At 31.9% G+C, this 25,320-nt stretch overlaps 1 long non-coding RNA gene across 1 annotated transcript in view; it reads right to left on the bottom strand.

Annotated features, from left to right (window-relative positions):
- Positions 1–11,024: 11,024 nt before the first annotated feature.
- The window catches only part of LOC139502600 (uncharacterized), a 32,819-nt gene continuing 18,523 nt past the window's right edge, over positions 11,025–25,320 (bottom strand). Inside the window, exon 2 of the long non-coding RNA XR_011658888.1 lies at positions 11,025–11,511. This is a non-coding gene — a long non-coding RNA (uncharacterized lncRNA). The remainder of the gene's footprint in view (positions 11,512–25,320) is intronic.

Genomic DNA, 25,320 nt, shown 5'->3' with positions numbered 1-25,320 from the left:
GAAACGCAATATTGACATATTGGTATAAATTGATTTTTTAAACAGAGGATTTCGATATTTTTTTCTATAAATTGACTTTATCATATACCTAATAGAAATACGGTTCATGAGTAAATGTGCGGACAACATTTGGCTGCCGCCCGCCGTACATCCCCAAATCAATAACTAACATTTTTGTCACAAAAATCCGGTTAAAAATTGGGTTCATTTAAGCTCACAAATTGCCTTCGAAAGAAGCATACATTTTTGTTAAGGTACTTTTTTCTGTTGAACTAATAGGAGAAATTTTGCATGTGTTTTTTCGTTTGATTTTGCCATTTGATTAGATACTTTCCGTTTTAAATTGTCCTCGGAATTTGGTATTTTTGTTATTTTACTTTTTACAGAAAATTTCGTCCAAATTTTAAAATTCTTGGTGTTTAAGTACAGCTTATTTGAAAATAATAATAAAAAATATAGGACACCGATGAGTCAATAAAGATATTTTAATTTTGAGGCAAAAAAAAAGGCATTTTTGCACCAAAGGGAAATAGTTTTTTCAATGAATTAAACATTTTAAAAGTCATCAGCGGCCAAAACGACTCGATTGTTTTGGTTGATTTTTGTACCAATGATTTTTTTTTAATTTTTCTGAATTTTTGTACATTTGAGCCTCATTAAACAAATTCAACGATTGGGATGGGAAACAAAACAATTAATGTAGGATAAAAACAATAACTTTGAATATCAGCTGTATTTGTACTCGGTTCGAAACAGGAGTTATAGTTCACCCAAGCTTCCATTACACCTAGCTGTTTCTCAGTCTCGTTCAAACACACCTTATATTTAAAGACACTAGTCAGTTATTGTTTATGCATGTACCAAGTCAAGATCATGACAGGTTGTTTTCAATATGTTTGATCTATGTGATATATGACTTTGCTATTTGATAAAGGGTTTTCTGAATTGAATTTTCCTGGAGTTCGATATTTTTGTTATTTTACTTTTTCAAGTAAATGGATAGAAGAAGGAACATATACATGAAAAATGGGTAAAATGTTAGTCAATCAATATCTTCCTTGTTTTGTGCCTAAAACTACAAGATGTTAAATACTGATATAATTGATAATCTCGGCTCGTGATCCCCGGAACTTACAAATGTCTCAATTACGAAGGTCTAGCAACTCTATTCAAAGGTGATAAAATACACGGTTACATCTTGTTTAAACGTCAAGTATTTATGTTTTGCTCACATCAAATGTCGGTTGGCAACTTCCGTGATTAGTGACTAAAATTGACAAATTGTTTATAAATGGATAGCCACATTCTGAGGAAGCAACGAAACACTCAAAGTTTCTCTATCCCCCATATATAGAATGAAATTCAAAACAGTGTGGCTGTGGCCATTGATTGACACATTAAATTCATCCATTCACTGGGACAATTTAGATGAACGTTTGTATGTAACGACTACTGCTCACTGTGTACTGTTTAAAGACACTTAAACTATGGGGTCACCAAAGGTTCTCAACGCCTTAATAAAGTAATTCGAAAAAATTAATAAGAAATAACACGATGTTTTGATTTATATTTATATAAATCAAAACATAAAGGTTATTCCTGATTAATTTTTCGAATTATTTTATAATTAAAGGCGTTAAGAAACCTTGGTGACCCCACAGTTTAAATGTGTATCGTGTACGTCGTGAACAGTGGTCGTTACAGACAAACGTTCACGTAAATTGTCCCAGTCAATGGATGAATTTAATGTGTCAATCAATGGCCACAGCCACACTGTTTTGAATTTCATTCTAATGCCTGTCGATATGTTTTTCTTCAATTATTTTTAAAACAAATGTTTTTGTGCGTGTCTTTATGTCTGTTAAATGACCAAGTTAATTAATTATGTAATCAGGCAACTTTGATTGAATCCTAAATTGCAATGTCTACTACACATTTCTTTTATAATTTTTAGAAGAAATCTCAACCTGGTTATACAAAAAAAAAACGAAATACTAAAAGAAAAATTGTAACGTAAAATGTGTTGTTCTCATAATGTATCTGTTACAAAATGTACCTCGTTTTACTTTCAAACATAATTTCTCGAAATCATCGGCATATAAAGAAAAATCAGCGCTAGTTAAAACTAGCGTATAAATGATATCGTATTGGCATGACGGAAAGCACATATGACATATTATTTATATAATTATCATTATATAATGTGGTATGAGTTCCAATGAGACAACTCTCTATTCAATTCACAATGTGTAAAAGGTAAACAATTATAGGTCAATGTACGGCCTCCAATACACCGAACAGCATTATTTTTCATACTTGGTATCCACGATTTATACTTTTATAGTTTCCTTGCATAATTCAATTTTGTGTTTCTGTTTTTAAATGCTATAGATGATGTAGAACCCTGAATTCACCGTAAGAATATTCAACTTAGAAGTAATGAATGTCTACCTCAACAATGTTCAAATGACAAATGTCTAGATTGACATGAGATAAGTAAATAACACATATAGAATACCGCTACCAGTCTCGTACATGTTTACTACGGTTTATATTCCTCGACTATATCGTCTGTAAATAACTTGGTGCAAAGTATATATGTCACCTTGTATGATTTTAGGAAGTATAGTATACTGTATTGCAGTTGCATACATAAAAATACATTATATTGAGACTGTATAACAACGACCTATTTGTCACTGAGGGTATATGCATATTTGTTTGTTAGTAAACAGGAAATTGTCTTATTTCACCTTGAATTATGACAACATATCCCAAGGTTGAAATATTCTTGTGTTCGAAAGGGAATAAATTCTATCAAGAAATGTTACTTAACTTTTTGGTTGTTAAGGTTTATGTACCCTTCTGTAGCCATTTTTGTACGAATTTATCAAACCTCAATTGTATCAAAACTAAAGATATAATAAATAATAGAGATAGGCCATTTAGTACATGTTCCAGGGGAAACTTGATGCAAAGCAATATTTTTTACTATTTCATTGCATTCGATAGAAAAAGAGGACTTTGTGGCAAATAAATCAAGATTTTTATAGAAAATCCACAGCCTTTAATACAGAGATTTTTGTTATAAAATTTGAAACATAAATTACTCACTTGATTTTCTATGATGTGCTAGTGTTTATTTTTTACAAAAAGTTCTAAGTAACCTGTAAATTCCAAAACACCTCGTGCTGAGTCACTAAAGTCGAGCGCACCCTAAAAGGTGTACTTGATTTTGGCCATATTTATACTTGTCTTAACCAATAACTACATTTATAAACTTGTTTTAAGGAAATCAATGCTAGCATACACTGCATGCAATAATCCTATATCTATCAGTCATCAAATTGCCAAATATGAGAGTACAAGGATAAAGGCTGTGGATTTACTATAAAAATCTTGATTTATTTGCCACAAAGTCCTCTTTTTCTATTAAATGCAATGGAACAGTAAAAAATAATGCTTTGCATCAAGTTTCCCCTTGGAATATGTACAAAATGGCCTATCTCTATTATTCATAATATCTGTAGTTTTGATACAATTGAAGTTTGAAAAGTTCGTACAAAAATGGCTACAGAAGGGTACATAAACCTTAAATAATTTGTACTAGTTTTGTCGGCAATTATGATGATCTAATGGGGTCTAACTTTGAGTTAGTAGGAATACATGTCACCCTTCCCGGCCTCGTTATTTTGACTTTACAACGTATGGAAGTAGCAGCAAATATCAATTTGCTTGCGTTTTGTTTGAACCTATTGAGGTTTCTACACATCTTGCAGTCGAGCTTGACACGCTGTCATTTAAACACTGGGATGTTGTTACTAATTTTGATCATCTTGTACACACATGCGCACTAAGATTTAGTCTGTTGACTACATTTGACAGATCCGGTTTATTACCATCATAATTTGTGAAAATATTTTTAGCGTGCGTACATTTCATGGTCGATATAACGAAATTATAACTATAAATAATAACATATTTTCTTTTCTTACGGCCATCATGATTGTAAACAAATAATTAGTAAACACAGAAGGAAAAATTAGAATCGAGTCTTTTATTTAAATTTAAGATACGAAATGAAAGCTTGCGTATGACTGGATGACGACAAATATTAAGAATAATGCGCTAAAATGTTTTGGTAGGGGCTTCAATAATTAGATTGGTTCGAGCGTCACTAATGAGGCTTTTGTAGACGAATCACGAGTCTGGCGCAAATATAAAATTCCAATCCTGGTACATATGAAAAATATGAAGTTGTAGGTGCTGACATGTGTATGTATATTTACCAACCAGTTACTGTTTTTTTCAATATCAAACAAAATTGACGAAAATTGTAAAGCTTATTCAATTCCCTTCATTACAAACAGTTCTATGTACAAATGTAATGTTATAGGTATTTATTGATTGATCTAAGCAAATAATGTTATGTTTTTTTCTTCTATGCTAGATTTATCCTAACACGTCAGATGACTAAAAATCCAAAATGATTATGCATAAAATTTCTGGATTACAATCAAACTCATTGCATTCCGAGTGGATAAGCTCTCTGCACACATACATGTGTATTTTATCCAAATACAATGTAGCATTAATGGATGTCAACATACTTTTAAAGTGGCCAAATACTCCATAAGAAATTATAAACATTGTTTGGAAATTGAAAGTTAAAAAAATGATCATAACTTAAGTACAACTTCAGATTTTACTGAAAGCAATGCACAACAAAAGTGAAGTTTTTATACCTTCATAGTGAAAAAATAATCTTCATAATTTACAAATGAAGACATATTCCTTATCAAAACATGAAAACCACGTGATATCATTTCTTAGTTCATATAATATAGATTTGGGATATGGTCTGGACATAATCTAGGTAGTGTAGATCATCACAAACTACTGATTTATTATCATTTTGTCTCGAATTTTATTTATAACTCACAAGGGAAGAAACGTGTTGTACTCCTTGTTCCTGTCATAGTAAAAAGTCAATCAAAAGTAATATAGCGGTGGCGTTTACATTTTAATCTTGCTTTCAAGTTTGCTTATAAAGTAAATACTGAAACATGGTTCTTTAAAATATGCTAGCATCAGAGAACCATCGAATGTTTACAGAGTTGACATTCATGAAGTAACCTCAGCCAATAAATATAAGAAGATGTGGTGTGAGTACCAATGAAACAACTCTAAATCCAAGTCACAATTTATAAAAATAAAAAATTATAATTCAAAGTAAGGTTTTCAACACGGAACCTTGGCTAACACGTAACAGCAAGCTATAAAAGGTTCCAAAAAAAAAATTACTAGTGTAAAACCATTCAAACAGGAAAACCAACGGTCCAATCTATATATAAAAAAACAAGAAAAAAGAAACAACTTATAAACCACAAACATGTTTGAATCATGCTAACTTGGTTGGCTTCCTGTAGAGTGCTATATTGACAAGTGCAAGTTACAATTTTGAAAAGTTCACTCACTTATATATTGTTTGAACTTTTGTTAAGTTTTGATCCACAAATTGCTAACTTTATGTAAATTGATTTCTGAATAGAAATGGCGGCCGTGAAAAATTAACTTTCACCTTCAGGTGATCAGTATGTCAATTTCTTTGGGATTCCAGTCTTGTGTACTTTATAGGTTCATTTTCTTGATTTTACTAAATGTTGGTTTACCAGCAGAATTACCTTAACGATCTATTTCCGGAATCGATCACTGTCTGACATAGCACATTTTTTTGTTATCCTGGATCTAATGTATCGATTGGCTATTTTCCTTATGAAATAGATGTTTAGACATTTAAATCAACTACACAGATGTAAATATATATATGTTCCGGACCATATGAGTATTTGGACCATACGCGTATGGTCATGACCATATGGGTATATACTCATATGGTCCGACCATACGCGTATGGTCGGGGTAATTAACACTCTGTTACAGTTTACTTTTAATACTTCTAAACTCTTCATATGGTATGACCGTTCATTCAAAAGACGCTATCATATTGGTAATTTTATCGTTATATTATAATAAAAAGATAAGCTAAATAAAAATAAGAAGTTTCACATTGTTAATTTTACTTAATTGTCAAATTTAAAGTAAACACATTTTATACCGATGGTCATTACCGATGGTCATAACCGATTTGTTATTACGAGTAAATGGCAATATGTCGACTAAAAAATTAAATTCCAAAAATTTCTTAATGAACTGTTACATAAGAAGTCACTGGAAAGTAGCATACTATTAGTTTATTTAAGTTGTGTTGTGAAGATGGTGTATTGCAGTCAACCATTTTACGATATTTGAGATCTAGAGCTTCTTAAAAACACTGTAGACATCAGAATTGCCAAAGACCTCGGTATTACTGTACGCAGCTGCAAAAAGGCTTGTTTTTCACTCGCAAACAAAATGTGTAAATGAAAAAGATCGTGCACAAAACTTGCAAATGCAAAAATGCTATGATACCGTGTGGAAGTGAATGTCATCCAAGCCTACATGCACTAATGTAACTAGCGATGAAAACTAACTATGGCATCAATATTAAATTTTTACGTAGTTTTTTTTTATTATAAAATTAAAAAATTGTCATGTTTTAAACCATCACTGTTTTTTTTAGATAAAGTTCTTGTATTATTGTGACGTTTATAATGTAATTTGGAAAAATAAATATACCTATATGGTCCAAATACTCATATGGTCCGGCCCGTTAATAACCAAACGAGTAGTATACTCATATGGTCCGACCATACGCGTACGGTCGGACCATACGCGTATGGTCGGACCATATGAGTATACGCATATGGTCATGACCATACGCGTATGGTCCAAATACTCATATGGTCCGGAACATATATATGTGTGTGTTAATGTGCCCTGTAGTTGTTGTCATACCGGTCAGGATTAGATTGATGTATAATGATTTATCAATAAATAAACCCTAGATTTTTCAAAAATGGAAGAAGAGCTGCATAATATGGTGTTTTTATTTACAATACAAAAGCCGTACACACTTAGCAAATACAAGGAAATTGAAACGGCAAAATTATTCAAAGTGAGCGCGCCTGTATCAAGTCAAAAATATGACAGTTGTCCATTCGTTTGATGAGTTTATTTTTTGATTTTGCCATTTGATTAGGGACTTTCGTTTTGAATTTTCCTCGGAGTTCAGTACTTTTGTGATTTTACTTTTTTCTATGCGGTGCAATAGTCAAATTACTATAACCATACTTTTACATCTATTCAACGCGGAACGTAGATACAGGTTTTTGTAAACAAATGGCATGCTGTCAAGTTAACAAAAATCTAAAATGCTGACATAATTTTCAAAACAGTCTCGTTGTAAAATACAGATTCGACCAAAGACATCCCACATTAAGCTAGATGTTACATAACTGGAAAATGGACAGATTGGACTGCAAAATTTCTTAAATAAAACGGTTAGAGGTCCTTCCTTTCTGCATTCATTTTTAGGTCATTTTTCTCTATTCGTGGTATATTTTGCACATCATATTTGCTGACTCCATTATTCTCAATTCTTTAATAGAAAAGAAAGGATATAAGGTATTTATCTATGCATAAATAATAAGTATTTGAACAGAAAACAAATACAAAGGGCAAAGGAACTGTACTTTTATGGTTGTTCTTCATCTCAAAGTCAGTGTGTCCGCAAGGGTAGATACATGATGTACTCATTGCTCCTGTTATAGTGAAAAGCCAATCAAACATAACTTAACGGTGGCTTTTAAGGACCTTGTCTACTTAATTTATGTTCCTTTTTTATGTAAAGAGAAATTGAGAAAAAAAACCCAGAAAAATGAAGAATATCAAAGAATTTTAAAAAAGACTAAGTATACAAATACAAAACCGGAATTGGCCGTTTCAGAATCTAAAGCATCATGGGTAATTTCATTGTTCGTACCCCAAAGTGAAAATATCGTTACGACATTGGTTGAATTTCCATTGTTTATAACGTTTTAAACCAATCAAAACGCTTTGGTGTACGCTTTTGAAAATATTACCCAGGATGCATTAGATTATGAAACGGCCAATTAAGAGAAGATACATTGTAGGTTTACAAATTGCTGAGTATATACAATTGATTTTTTTTAAGCCATTGCCAACGTTGTACTTCTAGCAAATAGCAAACTAAACAACAGAAATTATGTCCAAATGTCACTTTTTATCGTACATAAAACATCTCGTAAGTTTAAGATGCATTGTTTTACACCGCGTACATCCAATATGTAGAAACTATATATGACCACTGCACTTTACGTTTTCAAACAAATACAGAAAAAAATCTGCAAAACAAAAGTCAGCAGAGCGGACGAAAAATGATTTTAAGAGTCAAATGTAAGATAGGATTTTACACATTGGTTTGATCATAGTTCCAAGTGAATAGACAAATTAGAATCAAATTCAAAACAGTGTAGCTGTGGCCATTGATTGACAACATTAAACTATCCGAATGACTGGGGCAGATTAGGCGAACGTGTGTCTGTAACGACAACTGCTCACTGCTAACTTATTATAGAATTAAACTGTGGGGTCACCAAAGGTTCTTAACGCCTTTAATATTAAAATAGTTCGAAAAATTAATCAGGAATAACTTTATGTTTTGATTTATATTATTGATATAAATCAAAACATCGTGTTATTCCTGATTAGTTTTTTTCTAATTTCTTTATTTAGGTGTTGAGAACCTTTTGTGACCCCACAGTTTAAGTGCCTTTAACAAGTACATAGTGAGCAGCGGTTGTTACAGACAAACGTTCACATAATCTGCCCCAGTCAATTGGATAATTTAAGGTTGTCAATCAATGGCCACAGCTACACTGTTTTGAATATGATTCTATAGGCTTGATTTCAGGTCAAGTTTGTTTGTAAAGTAAATACTCAAATTTGGTACTCCAAATTGTGCAAGCATCAGAGAATCATCGAATATTTACGTAGTGGACATTCCTGAAGTATAAACCTCATCCAAACATGTTGGAATAATGCTTACTTGGTTGGCTTCCTGTCGAGTGCAATATATGCAAGTGCAAGTTACAATTCTAAAACTTGACAGAATTAATATAAATCACTTATATATTATTTGAACTTGTGTTAGTTTTGATCCACAAATTGCTAACTTAATGTAAATTGATTTTTGGATTGGAATGAAACATGGTATTTATCACAACAAAAATGGCGGCCGTGAAAAATGAACTTTCACCTGCACGAGATCAGTATGTCAATTTTACTATACTTCCCGTCTTATGTACTTTACAGGTTCATTTTGATTTTCCAAAATGTTGGTTTGCCAACAGAATAACCTTTATGTTCTTGGCTATTTCCGGAATCGATCACTTTCTGACGTAGGACATTTTTTTTATATTCTGGATCAGATGTTTATATAAAGTGTCACATCAACTATATTATATGTGAATCAATGTAAATTACCCTGAACTTGTTGTTATACATGTCAGGATTAAATTGATAAATAAGAATTTATTAATGAATAAACCTTTGATTTTTCTTAAGTGGAAGAGAAGCTGTACGCTATGGGTGTGTTTATTTACAAAACAAAACCGGTACAAACTTTAAAAAATCCAAAGCAAATTGTAGGGAGAATATAAAGATAAATAAGATGGTCTCCCGAATAATTTAAATAAACGAAAATATGATTTGGACCTTCATTTCTGCATTCTTTATCTTCTTATGTCGTTTTTCTCTATTCTTTGTATTTTTTTACCACAATTCTATAATTCTTAGATTTTCGCTATTCTTTAGTAGAAAATAAAGAATACGGGATACCCATACATGACTACAAATCAAGACTTGGAACAGCCCCCTCTAAAACAACCAACAAACAAAAACAAACAAACAAACAAACAAAAATAAAAGGAACAGAACTTTTATTTGCGTGTTTCATCTCAAAGATCAAAGACACAGTCAGTGTGTATCTTTTTGTCATATTTTTCTCTTTTCTTTTTGTGTTGGTCCATTTTTTTTGTAATGTTTGCAAATTTTTCTCTATTTTAAAAACCCCATCCAGACCCTCATTAACTAACAGGCCGAATGAATATTGAAGAAAATATAAACATTTATATGTTAAAATCAACCAAACAATACTTTCTGTGGAATCATACTTTACTTAAAATACATTGAAAGGATACTTGATTAAGATATTTAACTGATATAGTATCATACTTGTGTCCATATTTGTCTCTAAAAGAAGTAAACTTTATCACAAAAATACTGAACTCCAAGGAAAATTCAAAACGGAAAGTCCCTATTCAAATGGCAAAATCAAATGATAAAACACATCAAACGAAAGCTAATCAAGTCAGTGGTAGTCTTGAATCATATTTTTTTTCTGAGAATTTTCAGTTGATGACATTTCTTTTGATTGTTTCACGTCAAGCTATTAAATTGTTTCGCAATTTTTTTTAACTCGTGACGAAATGGGTTTTGTCGTATTTGTTCATTACATTGAATTTCGTAATTAAGACTGTGTGTTTTGTCTTCTAGATGTCTTTGGGTTATTTGTTTCGTTAGATTGACCACTCATTGACATATACATTGTGTACCACACATTTCCTATTATTAATTCATACAAAATAGTAGAAGAAATTAAGAAATAGGAGAAGAAAAGTAAGAATTCATTTACCGTTAGCTCCGGGTTTTGAGCGGGATTTATGTAGCTCAGTCATTAGTTTGGGCGGGATTTGTGTAGCACAGTCATTAGTTTTTGGCGGGATTTGTGTAGCTCAGTCATTAGTTTTTGGTGGGATTTGTGTAGCTCAGTCATTAGTTTTGGGCGGGATTTGTGTAGCTCAGTCATTAGTTTTGTGATTTGTAGATTGTTGTTTGTCTTTTTGTCGCTCAACTTTTTGTTGTTGCCATGACGATGTAAGTTTGTTTTTTACTTGTGAGTATATTGACTTATTGTGCTGTAAAAAAAATACATTAGAGTTTCTGGTATTATCATAATTTATTTCCATGGGATGTGCGTTTTAAAAGAAACATATATAAACTAAAAGTGATGATTGCTTTATTTGATAATTTCAATGTCCCTTTCATACTTTGATGTTTGAAAATGTTAGATAGTCAAATAAGGTTGAATTCGTTAAATGATTGGTCCCTCTTTCTACTTCCTTTAATATCGACAATAAACTTTGTTTATTTTTGGTGCTGGTAGTACTGTTTAATATCTTCCTCACTTATTCTTCCTGGCTGCCTCTTTGCCGCTGCACCTCCGATTTTCCTGGCAATTGGTACGTTTTGTACAAGTAATGGCTGACCATTTCTCCTCTTACAACGGGATTGACAAGCTAGGTTTCGTCGAGTACAATGGTCGTCACAATAATAGAATTTAGCGTATGTATCTTGCCATTGACAACGAAAAGCACAGTGGTCTGCCATTCGGTCACATTCGTGACACTCTATTTTGTCGTATGTAGCATAGCTTTCAGGAATAAGTAATAATCCTGCAATAAGCAATCCAAGGAGCTTCACACAAAACTAAAATAAAAATAAAAAATCCATTATGATTATTAAATGGTTCTTAATGATACATGTAAGTAGCGGTATATCGTATGTTTTTACAAGCATCATTATTGTAACACATTTACAGGATAATAAGGAAACGACCATTTAACTTTAAAAGGGTTATAGCTTCTTCCTAAAAATATATTCTGGTCCCAAATTTGTAAAAAAAAAAGTATTGTGGTCAAGCAGATGACAAAAAAAAATCTGAATCCAGATTTTCCCCATACCTTATAGTCACTGTGCTGAATTTTGAAAAAAAACAACAAATTGATTGATAGAGTCGCAAAATTTAAAAGCTTTGCGCGAAAAAATTATTACGACACAGAAAAAACACCACACACACCACTCCCCCTCTCCCTCTCCCATTTTTAAATTAAATGGTTGCTCCTTAAGAATAAAAAAAAAAAAAACAACAGATCACACAAACTAACAACATCCAACCACAATAAATTAACAGTTAGAAGGTCTGGACGGGTTTACAGAATAGATACTAGTAGGGAAAACGGTACTATTTATTCTTCCATAGGCGACAATATTAACATTTTCTAAATTTACCACTTTTAAAGATAAAAACCTGGATAAAACAGTTATATGTTGTGTTAGTACTTTATTATTCTGTTTTAAAAATTAAAGTCAAATAGTATCATGACCAACTTCCAACGGAGCTTGTTAATGTTATCCATGCCCACCGTCATTTTGCACCAAATTTATGAAATTTTGGAAGTCTTTCCGAATAATTCTCTTGAAAATATTTCAATAGGTTTCAACATTTATATTGTAAATATACACACTGAAGTTATTAATAGATAAATAAAAAATGTATTTTACCCTTACATCCAATCACAGCGCTCCTAATTTGACTTCCTTCACCTGCCTTGGGTACACAAAAGGCCAACCTAATGCTGGTAAAATTTAATACTACCGTTTTCCCTAGTAATGATTTGCAAAAAAAACCTAATTAAAACAAAGAATCGAGAAAAATACGAAAAAACCTACGAATAGAGGATAATGGGGAGCTAAAATTTCGCCGTTTCAGAATCTAATGCATCCTGGGTAATATTTTAAAAAGCGTACACCAAAACGTTGTGATTGGTTTAGAATGTTCTAAACAATGGGAATCCATCCAATGGCATAACGTTATTTTCATTTTGGTGTACAAACAATGAGATTACTCACAGTCTTTTAGATTCTGAAAAGGCGTATTAAAGAAATAGAAAAATAGTTATTTAAAGAAGTGAAAAAAAGCTTGAAGGTTCCCTCTTCAAGACCATCAGATTTCCTAAAAAAAAATACATGGATGACATCTTTTCTCGTGGTACAATGTAACAATATGTTCGTTGGCCTTCTAAACTATGTTATATTTTTACAATTTTCCATTGCAGTAGTCCGAGTTCGGAATGGAATACATTTTAGCTACGTAAACTTGCGCTATATAAATCCTACTGAACGAATGAATATATATACTTATACGACTTTTGTTTCTACAACTTGTTCGATGAGTTATCTTTCGTTGATTGTTTAATGAATGTTTATTTGAAAAAAAAGGAGATTTTGTATGAAAGCCAAATAACTAAAGGTCACCGTATTGCCTTATACAACGAATTGCCTTATACAACGAGTAATACCTTTACTGTATAGAATGCTATTAAAGTCTCCGTCATAACAAAAATTAAGATAGTTCAAACGAGAACATCAATCGCCTGATTTATGTTATATACGTATTTGTTTTATAAACCAACGATGATTGTAAACAAAGATGATTGGATTTGCAAGGTTATATAGGTTTTTACGTTCAGCAAATATTGTGTAACATCAGGTTAATTGATTGATTTTTGGTGTTTAAAGGCCACTTTTAAGCACCGCATTAAGGCTTTGTCGTGGCGGCAAGTTTTTATTGGTGGAGAAAGCCGGAGTGCCCAGGGTAAACGACAGACCCTCGATAGGAAAACTAACAATTCTAGTCAATTAAGATTAGAGTCGAATGAACTCGCTCAAGCGGGGGTCGAATTCACAATCTCAGTGTTGACTGGCTAGTGAAAACTGCGGAAGCGTATTAGCGCCAAACATTTTTTTTTAATTGCGATATAACGCAAACCTTTGCGAAATAACGCAAACCTTTGCGATACATGTATAACGCAAACCTTTGCGAAATAACGCAAACATTTGTTTTTATCTTATTTCTTATTTAAGATTCAAAGGACACAGTAGTAATTAATGGAGGAGGCTGTATATATTGAAATTTATCACCTTTGTAGTCATTGCAAAGTAAAATGCTTGAATAGTTAGAAAATATCATTGACTAATAATGAGCAGAATAATATAAGAAGATGTGGTATGAGTGCCAATAAGAAAACTCTCCATCTAAGTCACTATTCGTAAAAGTTAACCATCATAGACCAAAGTACTGTCTTCAACACGGAGCATTTAATTGCTCACACCGAACAGAAAACTGTCCCCCAAAAACGATATCCATGTTACTATTAGTATATATATTACAAAGAAAATTGAGTAAATTGAGGTTAATATACCTAAGAAGAAAAAATCCTAATATAGCTATAACCGAATATAAATATACTTCCAAAGTAAGATCCCGTTTGGGAACTGTGTAAATTTGGTTAGATTTAAACAAGCTACCCTTTGACAATAAATGTACAGAATAAAGATGTTATATTAATAAAATTATGTTCTCTCCATCAACATTACTACCCAAGAATCTTAAAAATACTTCACTATATTGAAATGAAAATTCAATGACTTTCAAAGAATCTTTTTTTTTTTTTTTTTAAGACATATAAACGTTTTATTCCTAAATATTTCCTGTGTACAATTACCTTAGTCGTCCAGGATCAGGCTAAGGGTCCCTGTTTACAAAGTGAAACCATCTATCCAGAGGAAATAGAAGGCAATAAAAAAAAAGTAGTCCACTTTTAACCTGGGATTAACATTCAGTGTAAAAAATATAACCATATAATGTTAGAAGCATCTAACAGTTCTATACTTTAATACAAAATAGTAAGTAAATAATATAAGATACCCACATAAAAGATGTGCATTTACTACAATAAACATGATAAGCTAATTCTTTTTTATCACTTTTTTTATGTTTATATAAATTGATACAATCGATATTCTAATACTATAAACCATAAAAATTGTACTTTGACTCAAGCTATATTATACTATATTAAATGTCTAAATTTTTTTTATTACAGACTCCAATTTTGTCTTATCAATGATATCAAGGCCTTTCAAAAGAAGAACAAATTTAAGATTAATTTTCAGGTTTTGTTTCCAGATTTTATAAATATCTTGTGGTGTTTTAGGCGTTTTGTTAAATTTTATTGAATTTCTTATTTTCCATAGTGTCCATTTAAAATATATGATAATAATGTTTAAAAAATTATCATATTTTAGTTCTCCCGTGTTTTTACCCAATAAAACGTCCTTTTCACCAAAAGGATTGTTTATTCCTATGTTTGATTAGATAAGTATTTCTTGGAGGTTTTTTAAAATTAACTGTGATGTACTACAACTGAAAAATAAGTGTTGCAGGGTTTCTATATTATTGTCATTTTGACAAATGTGGCATTTTCCATTTGATATCTTCATTTTTTTTAATCTTTCTTCAGTATATAAGATATTGTGCAAGGATTTCCATTGGAATTCTTTTACTTTAATTTCAATTTTCAAATATTTTAATCCAGACCACATATTTTCCCAAGGTATATTTGTTCCAAATATTTCCTCCCACTTAATTTGACATTTGGAGATACATCTTTATTTAAAACCGTACGAATATAATTGAGTTTTAACTTTGATGGTTTGATTTTTTGGTTGTTTAAGTTAATGATCTCAAGGTAATTTGATATCTTTAATTTACTTTCATAATGCATATTCTGGTTTCTGCACGATTTCAAAATGTGCATGAAATCTTTAGGAATTGCCTGTTTTATTTTTGAAAATTCGGAAATACAATTTCGCCGATCAATCAGCTTCCTATAAATTTCATTACAGCTAATGAAATCTGTAGTTTCTAAATTCCAAATGTCCTGGATAGTTGTGATATCGCTTTTTAAAAAAGAAGAGTAAAACAATGGTTTATTTTTGAAACGAATAGATGAGTTTCCAAATATCCTCGTATTTAAAATAGCACTTTTATATGGAGGTGAATCAACCTTTTGAATGAATCCTGAACACGTATCTATAATTTTCTGATAAAATTGTGGTAGTTGGTTCATATCTAAACCATTTAAACTTGAACATTTACATACAAAAAAGGCATCATTATATTTTTTGTCAAATTTCCGAAGCCAATACTTACCGATCGCATTCCAGCTTTCCAATGGCTCCTGAATTAAACGATAAACAAGTTTTGTTTGTTTACTTTTTATAAACGTATCTATACTTACCATTCCCTCCCCCCCTTTTATTTCATCCAAACAGCAGACATTTCTATCTACCTGGTTCACTTTTCCGTCCCATATAAAGTTCCAAATCATATTATTTAGCTCTTTATTGTATTTATCCGGAATTCCTCGTATTTCGATCTCGTAAGAACAAAGAGAAAGTATCATATTTTTTACTATTAGTGTTTTACCTTTAAATGTAAGCTTCCTACTTTTCCATACATGTATACAATTTTAAACTTTTTCTATTATTTTTCTCCAAATATCATCGTCATCTATTTCATAACCATGGCACACCCCTAATGTTTTAACATTGCCTGTGATCCATTTGATTTTATCAAATTTAAATCGTTTTCTTTTAGAAGCCCCTAATAGTAAGCCTTTTGTTTTGTCATAGTTTATTTTAGAACCCGAAGCTTTTTCGTATAAGGACAAAATTTTAAAAGTATTTTCTACAGATTTTTCATTTGTATTAAATACCTGAGTGTCATCTGCAAACATGCATAATTTGGTTTCTATAAAGTTCCCTCCCCCTCCTGGTAATTTTAATCCTTCTATTTTAATGTCCCCCCTAATCGCACATGCCAAGGGTTCAGCTTGTATGATATACAAGAGAGGCGCTATTGGACACCCTTGCCTAGCGGAGCGAGTAATCGAAAAGTATCTTGATACAAACCCATTAGTTTTGATACACGTAGTAGCATTGTATAATAGCATCTTTATCCATGCTCTAAATTTCCCACCAAATTCAAATTTCTCCAATACAAAATCTATCCATTCCCATTCAACCCTATCAAACGCTTTTTGTTGATCCAAAAATAATATAATTCCTTCTTCATCTTCGTTGTCAATATATTCTATAATGTCCTGAATCATTCGGTTAGCCTCGCTTATATTCCTACCTTTAACAAACCCCTTCTGATCGGTATGAATAATTTTAGGCAATACTATTTTAAGTCTTTCAGATAAAATCTTTGCAATAATTTTATAATCACAATTTAGTAAAGTTAGTGGTCTCCAATTTTTTATATTTTCCCTTTCCCCTCCTTTATGTAATAAGGTTAAGACCCCCTTATGTTGAGAGTTACTCAATATAGTATCATTAAATATTTCTTGTAGTAAACTAAAGAAATCGTCTTTTATTATATCCCAATATAAAACATAAAATTCTGATATTATACCATCTTCGCCAGGTGATTTGTTTTGTTTAAGTAATTTAAGTACCTTTTCTACTTCAGAGATATTTATATCTCTATCTAACATTTCCTGATCTTCCTTACTTACCTTGTCTACCATAAATTGACAAAGTTGTTCGCCCGCTGTTTTGTTTTTGTTTAATTGAAGTTTCAATTCTTCAAGCTGTTTTTCTAAAGCAATGACATTATTTTGTTTTGATAAACGGTTTAGTTTTTGACTAATTTCCATGGTCAAAAATTTAATTTTCTGATTTTGTAACATCCCACCACTCTTGAATGCTATTGAATCGGTTTTTGCTTTTAACCCAATTTTCCCAAAACGTTTTAAATGCATTTGAAAATTCATCAGTCTTAATTGTATTTAGATTCATGATCCACATTCCCGGTCCTCTTTCATTATCATCTAATTTTATTTTTGAAGTAACTATGTCATGATCACTAAATGGAAATGTGATTATACGTGTGTTTAAAATTTTGCAGCTAAGGGATTTCGTACAAAAAATATAATCTATTCGTGATTTTGAATTTCCTCTTTGAAAACTATACCGTCTATTTGTTGGAAATTTAGATCGCCATATATCATCTAAATCAAAATTCAATAGAAGACTTTTCAACTCGTTTAAGCCTGTATCATCCTTTTGGTGTGAAGGGGACCTATCTAGTTTTCTATCTATCGCACAATCAAAATCTCCTAAAAAAATATTATAATGATCTATGCCATCATCTGAATACAATTCATTTTTCAGGTTTTCAAAAAAATGTTTCCTTTCAGAACCCTTATTTGGGGTGTACAAATTAAGTTATAGATATTTCATATCTTTTGGACAGTTTTGTGGTGTTTCGTAAATTATACCATAGCTTTTGTTGAAACCCCCGGCAATAACCTCACGAGACGAAGTCGAGTGAGGTTGCCGAGGGGTTTCAACAAAAACTATGGTATAATTTACGAAACACCACAAAACTTTCCAAAAAATATGAAATATCTGTTTTAACCTATTGCATCTTTCGCTGTTAAAAATTGTGTATTTCATATAGAATGAAATTCAAAACAGTGTGGCTATGGTCATTGATTGACACATCAAATTCATTCATTGACTGGGACAATTTACGTGAACGTTTGTCTGTAACGACCACTGTTCACGACGTACCTACGGTAGACATTTAAACTGTGGGGTTACCAAAGGTTTCTTAACGCCTTTAATTATAAAATAATTCGAAAAAATAATCAGGAATAACCTTTATGTTTTGATTTATATAATTGATATAAATCAAAACATCGTGTTATTTCTGATTAATTTTTCGAATTACTTTATTAAGGTGTTGAGAACCTTTGGTGACCCCATAGTTTAAGTGTCTTTAAAAAGTACATAGTGAGAAGTGGTCGTTACATACAAACGTTCACCTAAATTGTCCCAGTCAATGGATGAATTTAATGTGTCAATCAATGACCACAGCCACACTGTTTTGAATTTCATTCTATTTTTGTTTGTTTACTTTAAAGAATCTGTAAAATAACCCTTTTCGGACCTTACACTTAAGGCTCCGCCTACTTTTTAAAACTAGCACGGGCTTCAGAAACAGCGGGTTGTCAGTTTGAAAAGATTTTTCGACGGCGATGGATGCATCTTTACATTGGTGACGAAAAAACCGTTTTAGATGTTCTGGATAAGGACACAAGAAACTTCTAGTACAGATTTCTGATATTTTAGAAGATTGCTGCAATCCTAAACTTACGTACAATTGAACTGCAAAGGGTAGGTTTTTTTAATTTTATTATTTGTTTTCAAAATGTTCGAAATGTTTTAATTTTTTTATATTAATGATTTTGAGGAAATTAATTTCACAAGAATCTGTCTGAGAGTTTGTATGAATTATTCCACGTTTAACTTGAAACCAGAAGCCCATGAAGGAGGGTAGAAGGGGTCCTGATCCCGCAATCCCGGGCTTAAACACACGAAGTCCCGAGGTCCCGAAATTCGAAAAAAAAAAGAATTCCCGATCCCAGTCTCGATAAAGGTCCTATCCCCCTCGCCCATGGCGTACATTAATTAAACGGGATTTCAAAATGTTCACGATTAAATTCATTGACTTGCGACGATATAATTAAAAAAAAAGAAAGAAATAGCTCATTTAGAGATGGGAACAGTATATCTAACATAAATATATTCCTGTTTAGAGTAAACAAACGCTATATAATTTAAACGGTCAAACATAGAGTAGCCTCATCAAAAGTCTAAATGTCAGCAGTGTTTAATTAACAGGGTGTGGATCAAACACTTTTAAAGTGGGGGTGGGGGTAAAGCAACCAACATTTGAAAATACTTTATAGGTTATTTGTTTACCATATTTAAAGTTCTTTAAAAGTTATTTGTTTACCATATTTAAAGTTCTTTAAAAGGGGCGTGCTTCCTGTCCCTCCATCCCCTAAAAAACTAAACCGCCTTTCCAAAAAACGGTTAGATGTGATTCATGTAAATATAGCTGTACAGTGGAGCCTATAGAAAGTTTACCATTTAATAACCGAAAATCAACATATTTTTAAACTTTATTTGTTTGTTCTGGGAGCGAATCTTGGTTCATTTAAAATATAGGACAACAGAGTTGGTGTATGTGGGTTCGATTCCCACCCTAAGCAATTATTTATTTCAGCTGGTGCAAAGCGGGCAGTTTAGCTTAGTGGCCCCACACTGACTTTGTTGTTTCTATCAAAAAATTCAGACGGCCGCGGCTAGGTCTTGACAATGTTTTTCTTTTGAATACCTTATACAACAAAACCATGGTATAATTGTGAAAATTATACCATGGATAGCTATGGTATAATTTTCGGTTATTGAGATTTATACTCGGGTTGCACTCCTATAGGTTACATTGTACAGCTATAGGTTAAACATTACATATCACATATAAGAGCTTTCTTACAAATTGACGAAAGGTACGAACGAACGTAAAGGGAGCACGTATTTCATTTCCACAATAACAGTTAAAAGAGTCTTTGTTTTATCCAGTAAAACAGCATTCTTTTCTAAATCAAGTTTATTTTTCAAAAATAATAATATTGCAAATAATACACTATTTTAATGGTGATTTTAATATAATTAAATAGAGAAAAATAGTGTCAAATACACTTACGTCCGATACGTTACTTTCGTAAACCACGAGTACACACATTTCAGCGGCGGAATTTTTTAAGCACGAGTTTCGCGATTAACTTTTCAATGGCATTATTGAAGTACGGTAGTCTAAATTTAACGACAAGATTCACATTTATTTTTATTTTGTATTGTCACAGACGCTTTCAGCAAATTGTCAAAGTGGAATATCGAGATTTGATAAAAAAAAATGCTACAATGTTTTTAAAAAGTATAATGTTGAATAAATCTAGAAAAACAGATTTTGTATATCAAGAAAATAAATCTACAATTTTGCACCATATACATTGTGGATTTTATAATATAATAACGATTTACAGTACACATGTTTGGAAGATAGACTCGAAGTTGTCACTTATCGTCCAGTGGCTAATATTTCATGAATGTTCAGGACTCATGATAGGCAAAACGCAATTATACGCTAAAATATTCGTTCCATTGCTGCGGTGTATCATATATACACATTTAGGGGGGGTGAATATTACCAGAGGAGAGGCGATGATTCAAAAGTTATTAAACGAGCAAAGTATGAAGATAATCTTTTTTATTCATTTTCATTTTATTATTTTGAGCGTTGAAAATTTTGAAGTAAGGAAGTATTTGTGTTTTATTTTTTTCTTATTTTTCTGTAAGGGAAGAAGACAATGTATTTGCTTTGACATTTTCTGAGGTTAAAAAGTGCAACATTGTAATATTGAAGAGTAGGGGAGGGGTCGGTTTTTAGTCTTTTAGGGACATTTTATTCGTCTGACTACTAGATGTTTTTAGGATATTTTGTAGTGTTACCTCCTCCGACCTGGTGGTATCATTTTTTAACCTATCGTACGTCCCGAAATTCTAAATATATCTCAAGAAAAGTCCAATTTAATAAGTGTCGTTGCATGTAGGATAATTGTCCGAAATTCCACGACTATTATCTAAATATGTCAAAATAAAGGATCCCTAAAACGAGTCTTACGTATGATTCGTCAAGCATACGTACCTTTCGTCAATTTGTAAGAAAGCTCTATTATGCGTTTACATAACCGTATTTGGTTAAACATAACAATCTTTCATAAATATTAAATAATTTGACTTTATACTGCTCACCTTTCCTGAAACAGTTATTTTTATACATATGATATATGAAATAAAAACTACAGTCTACAATCAATAGAAACAATATACAAATATGATGTTTGAAAGTAGTGAACATATATACAAAATTTAAAAACTCTGGCATGCATTTTTTTTTTCAGTTTTAGGTTTTTGATTTCTTATTAACATAATACAGTTCGATTTAACATATGTTGAGTTAAGCTTTTTTAGGTTCAGTATTGGACCGTTTGCTCATTCTATCCGCGGAGGTAGGTGTCGTTGTTCCGTCGCTTCTCTTACGTTTTGGGTCCATTGGTGTGTGTAGTTCCTGTACGCATGGTTTCGGCGAATGAAAGAAATCGTCAAGTTTTCTGTTTATATTTTGTGCACCTTCAGTGTTTATATGCACATCGCTGTTGTCGGCTTTGTCAAACATAGATCTGATGATTGTTCCATTTTTATAGAACAATTTTTCTAAGAATCTTAATCATATTCTGAGATTTTAAAAAACGATTTCTTGCATCAAAAAAAAAAAAGAAGATGTTTCCTTATAAATAATTCATTTTAAAGCAGAAAGATCATTTTGTCTAATTGAATTTGAAGTTTCACAATTGTATGACATTATCTTTTATCTTTCAATTCAAATATGCCTACATAGTAAACTATATCTATTTTCATGTTAAATTATATACTTTTCTGATGCACAAATCAGTCTTAATTTATGTATAATTGAACTTCAAGTATTCCATTATTCCTATGCATTTTTAATATAATGATTTGGCCTTGGATGTATGTTTCTTTTTTACTTATCTACTAGTAAACCACAACCGAAATGAATGACAGACGGACATATACATACAAAACTTAATGAATAATTGAAATCAAGATAATTTCGTTATAACGCAAAGGTTTCGTTATTTCGCAAATGTCTGCGTTGAAGCAAAGGTTTGCGATGTAATGCAAAGGTTTGCATTATATCACAACGGTTAACGCAAAGATAGGAAGAAGAAAAAATGTGTGGCGCTAATACGCTTCCGTAGAAAACTGTAGTGAAGTACTACTAAGACCACTCTGTCCTGTGTTACATCAGGACATAAAAATGTAATATGATATACTAGTATATTTAAACCCTGTGTTACAGTTGACTTACACGCTGCGAACGATTGTAAACATGCATATTCACAGGAAAAAAAAAACAATAAAAAAATGCCAAACTCTAAGGTAAATTCAAAATGGAAAAATCCATAAAAACTGACAAACCAAAATGTTATGAACGAAACAAAATGCCGAGCTCTAAGGCAAATTCAAAATGAGAAAATACATAAAAATTGACACAACCAACCGTTAAGAACGGAATGAGTGAAGAACGAATGTCATATTCCTGACTTTGGTACAGGCATGAGAAAAGTTTTTGTTAGGAGGAAATCATTCGGCAATCCTCGGTAGAATCTGCTACTGGTACGGAATCGGCCGAGTTGTGACGACTGAGGATGAAATGTCCCAATTATTATGCGATTCTGACTCCCAGCTTATCAATCATTTTGCCGTATTCGAGGTGGAACGTAGAGAAGCAATTATACCATTTGAAACATCTTAAGTTTGAACCAACGACATTTTGCACCCAAGGAGAATACGTAAACAAGAGTTTTTAAAACACCTGGTAAAAATTAACCCGAATAATTCAGTCGTTATATTCCGCTGATCTACGAAGGCTACATTAACGCCTGAACGTCTTCCACGATCAAGACCGTCAACCGGAAAATTCACACCGCTTTGCAATATGGGAATTTTGATTTAAATTGGCAGCTAAAGAAGGAGGAGTTCCGGATGTTAATTGATGATAAATGATGTAAACTGATGTTAATTGATGTTAATTAATTATTATCGGATATGTGTTAATTGAACACACGTGTTTGGTAAGACAATTTCAAGACAGTTGCGCAGACTCATATCCTGATCGCCGCTGATTGGCTCTCTCTCACAGAGAGTTGGCGACGCGGCCAATGATCACAAGGAGTTCAAGCCCTCGTGTGGGAGAAAATCGGACATGGAAAGGGCTTGAATTATTCGAGTTAGGTAAAAATTGGCTATGATAAGGTTTTCGACGTTTAATTTCAGTGTTTTTAATAATTGATTATCGAGTCTAGACAGTGTCTATCGGTGCTCCATTCCTCTTCCCAGCATTGACAGCGGTGTAATTTAGAGATCGGTGTCGGATTCAGATGTGTATGGAAAGGGCGAAACCATAAAATAAATGAGCCAGTCCATGTGAAAAGGTACAAAAAGTCCTTTTGATAAACTTTACGGGACACGTTATTAAAGTTTGTTATATTATTTTAGAATAACGATTTTATCCGAAAAAAATTACATTAATGTAAACAATCATAAAATTGTCAATTCTATCCCGATTTTGTCAATTGAAACAGAAAAAGACGCAGAAATATCTGATTTTTGGGGTATTTGAGCAAGTGTAAAATTGTTTGTTCCCCGGACTAATAATATACTGCCCAGAAACTTAAAACTTTACGACACTATAGAGACAAAAAATCAATAATTTTCATCCGTTCTACAGTTTAAAGAAAGTAAGGCAACATTTAAACATGAGGAAAATACAAAAATTATATTATGTTGTGTTTTAGAAATTGAAATTTAAGTTAAGTTAAGTCAAGTTATTTAATATTATATAAAAAGTTAAGTTAAGTATTTTATACTATATAAATCAACCGTCCATGTACGGGATTCAAACCATTGCCCGGGTTAATTGCATTGATATCAGCATCTGAAGCGAGAGCCTTATCCCAACTGCTACCGGAGTTAACATTATCAGATGGCAAATCAAGTCGTTTAAACTGCACTTCAAAAATGATTGAAATATATGAAATAATTCTTAAAAATCTTAATAAAACTAAGGGGGGGGGGGGGGACTCAGTACTTGCAGGTGCGTATACATTTTGTAGTTCACAGCTTTAGGATATTAGGAAAAGTAAATGTGTTTTATAAATCACAAGTCTGCTACCAATAATTATGCACACTTTTTAGAATTTCGTAACTTTTCGTTTTTGTACGTTTTCGCATGGACTGGCTCAAATCTCAAGTTTTGCCATCTACGCTTTATCTGAATTCGTTGAGATAGATCGTAGAGGGAAACATAATCAAACAAATCTCAAGTTTCTCACAATAGATTTGAATTTTAGAAAAAAAACATTTCTAAGTTTTTTTTCCCGGCATCGATCCACTCGGCGATATCTTTAATTTCGGTGAAATACACCCCTTTCAAAATCCTGGATTTTTTGGTACAAAAAATGTACAAGTTTCGTTTGTGTAAATTTCCGGACTATTTTTTTTTTTGTAATAATATTTTAAAGTCAGGTTTTTTTTCTCCTATTATCATAATCCTGCTATCACTGTCAGTGTGCAGACGTATTTTTCTTCTTCAAAATAAATCATCTATTAGTTTCATTACAATTTGTATGATACGATTTGAGTCCGAGTTATCCTTCTTCGGTTAGGTAAACATGGTAAATATTATTAAAAGAATTGCCACGTTGTAATCTTCGAAGATGAGTCTTGGAAAAGCACAAAAAGTGTGTCACATTTATTTATTTTTCTTAAATCAAGAATTTAAATTTGTATTGAAACCTAAGATTTAAACTTAAGTAACATTTAATCGGCTCAAACAATCATACTGTGCTGAAATATGGAATGTCTAAATTAAGTTCTCTAGTTTATACCAACAAAAATGCATTATAAAGATTGATTTTGATTTTAAACAATGTGTGAAAACTGTATTGCATTTTATTAATGTTTAAGATTGTGTAATGTCTTTTTCTCTGAGCTGTCAGCTGGTAGCTGCATGTATATTTTTTTGAAATTTTATTAAACGCCTCCACCGCCCCCGAAACCGTGAAAAGCAAATGATCATACTAGGTTTGTTTAAATTTATTTAATAGAAAT

The sequence above is a fragment of the Mytilus edulis genome, chromosome 14, assembly GCF_963676685.1.
Source record: "Mytilus edulis chromosome 14, xbMytEdul2.2, whole genome shotgun sequence".
Classification (NCBI taxonomy): domain Eukaryota; kingdom Metazoa; phylum Mollusca; class Bivalvia; order Mytilida; family Mytilidae; genus Mytilus; species Mytilus edulis.
This window is presented reverse-complemented; position numbering and strand designations above follow the sequence as displayed.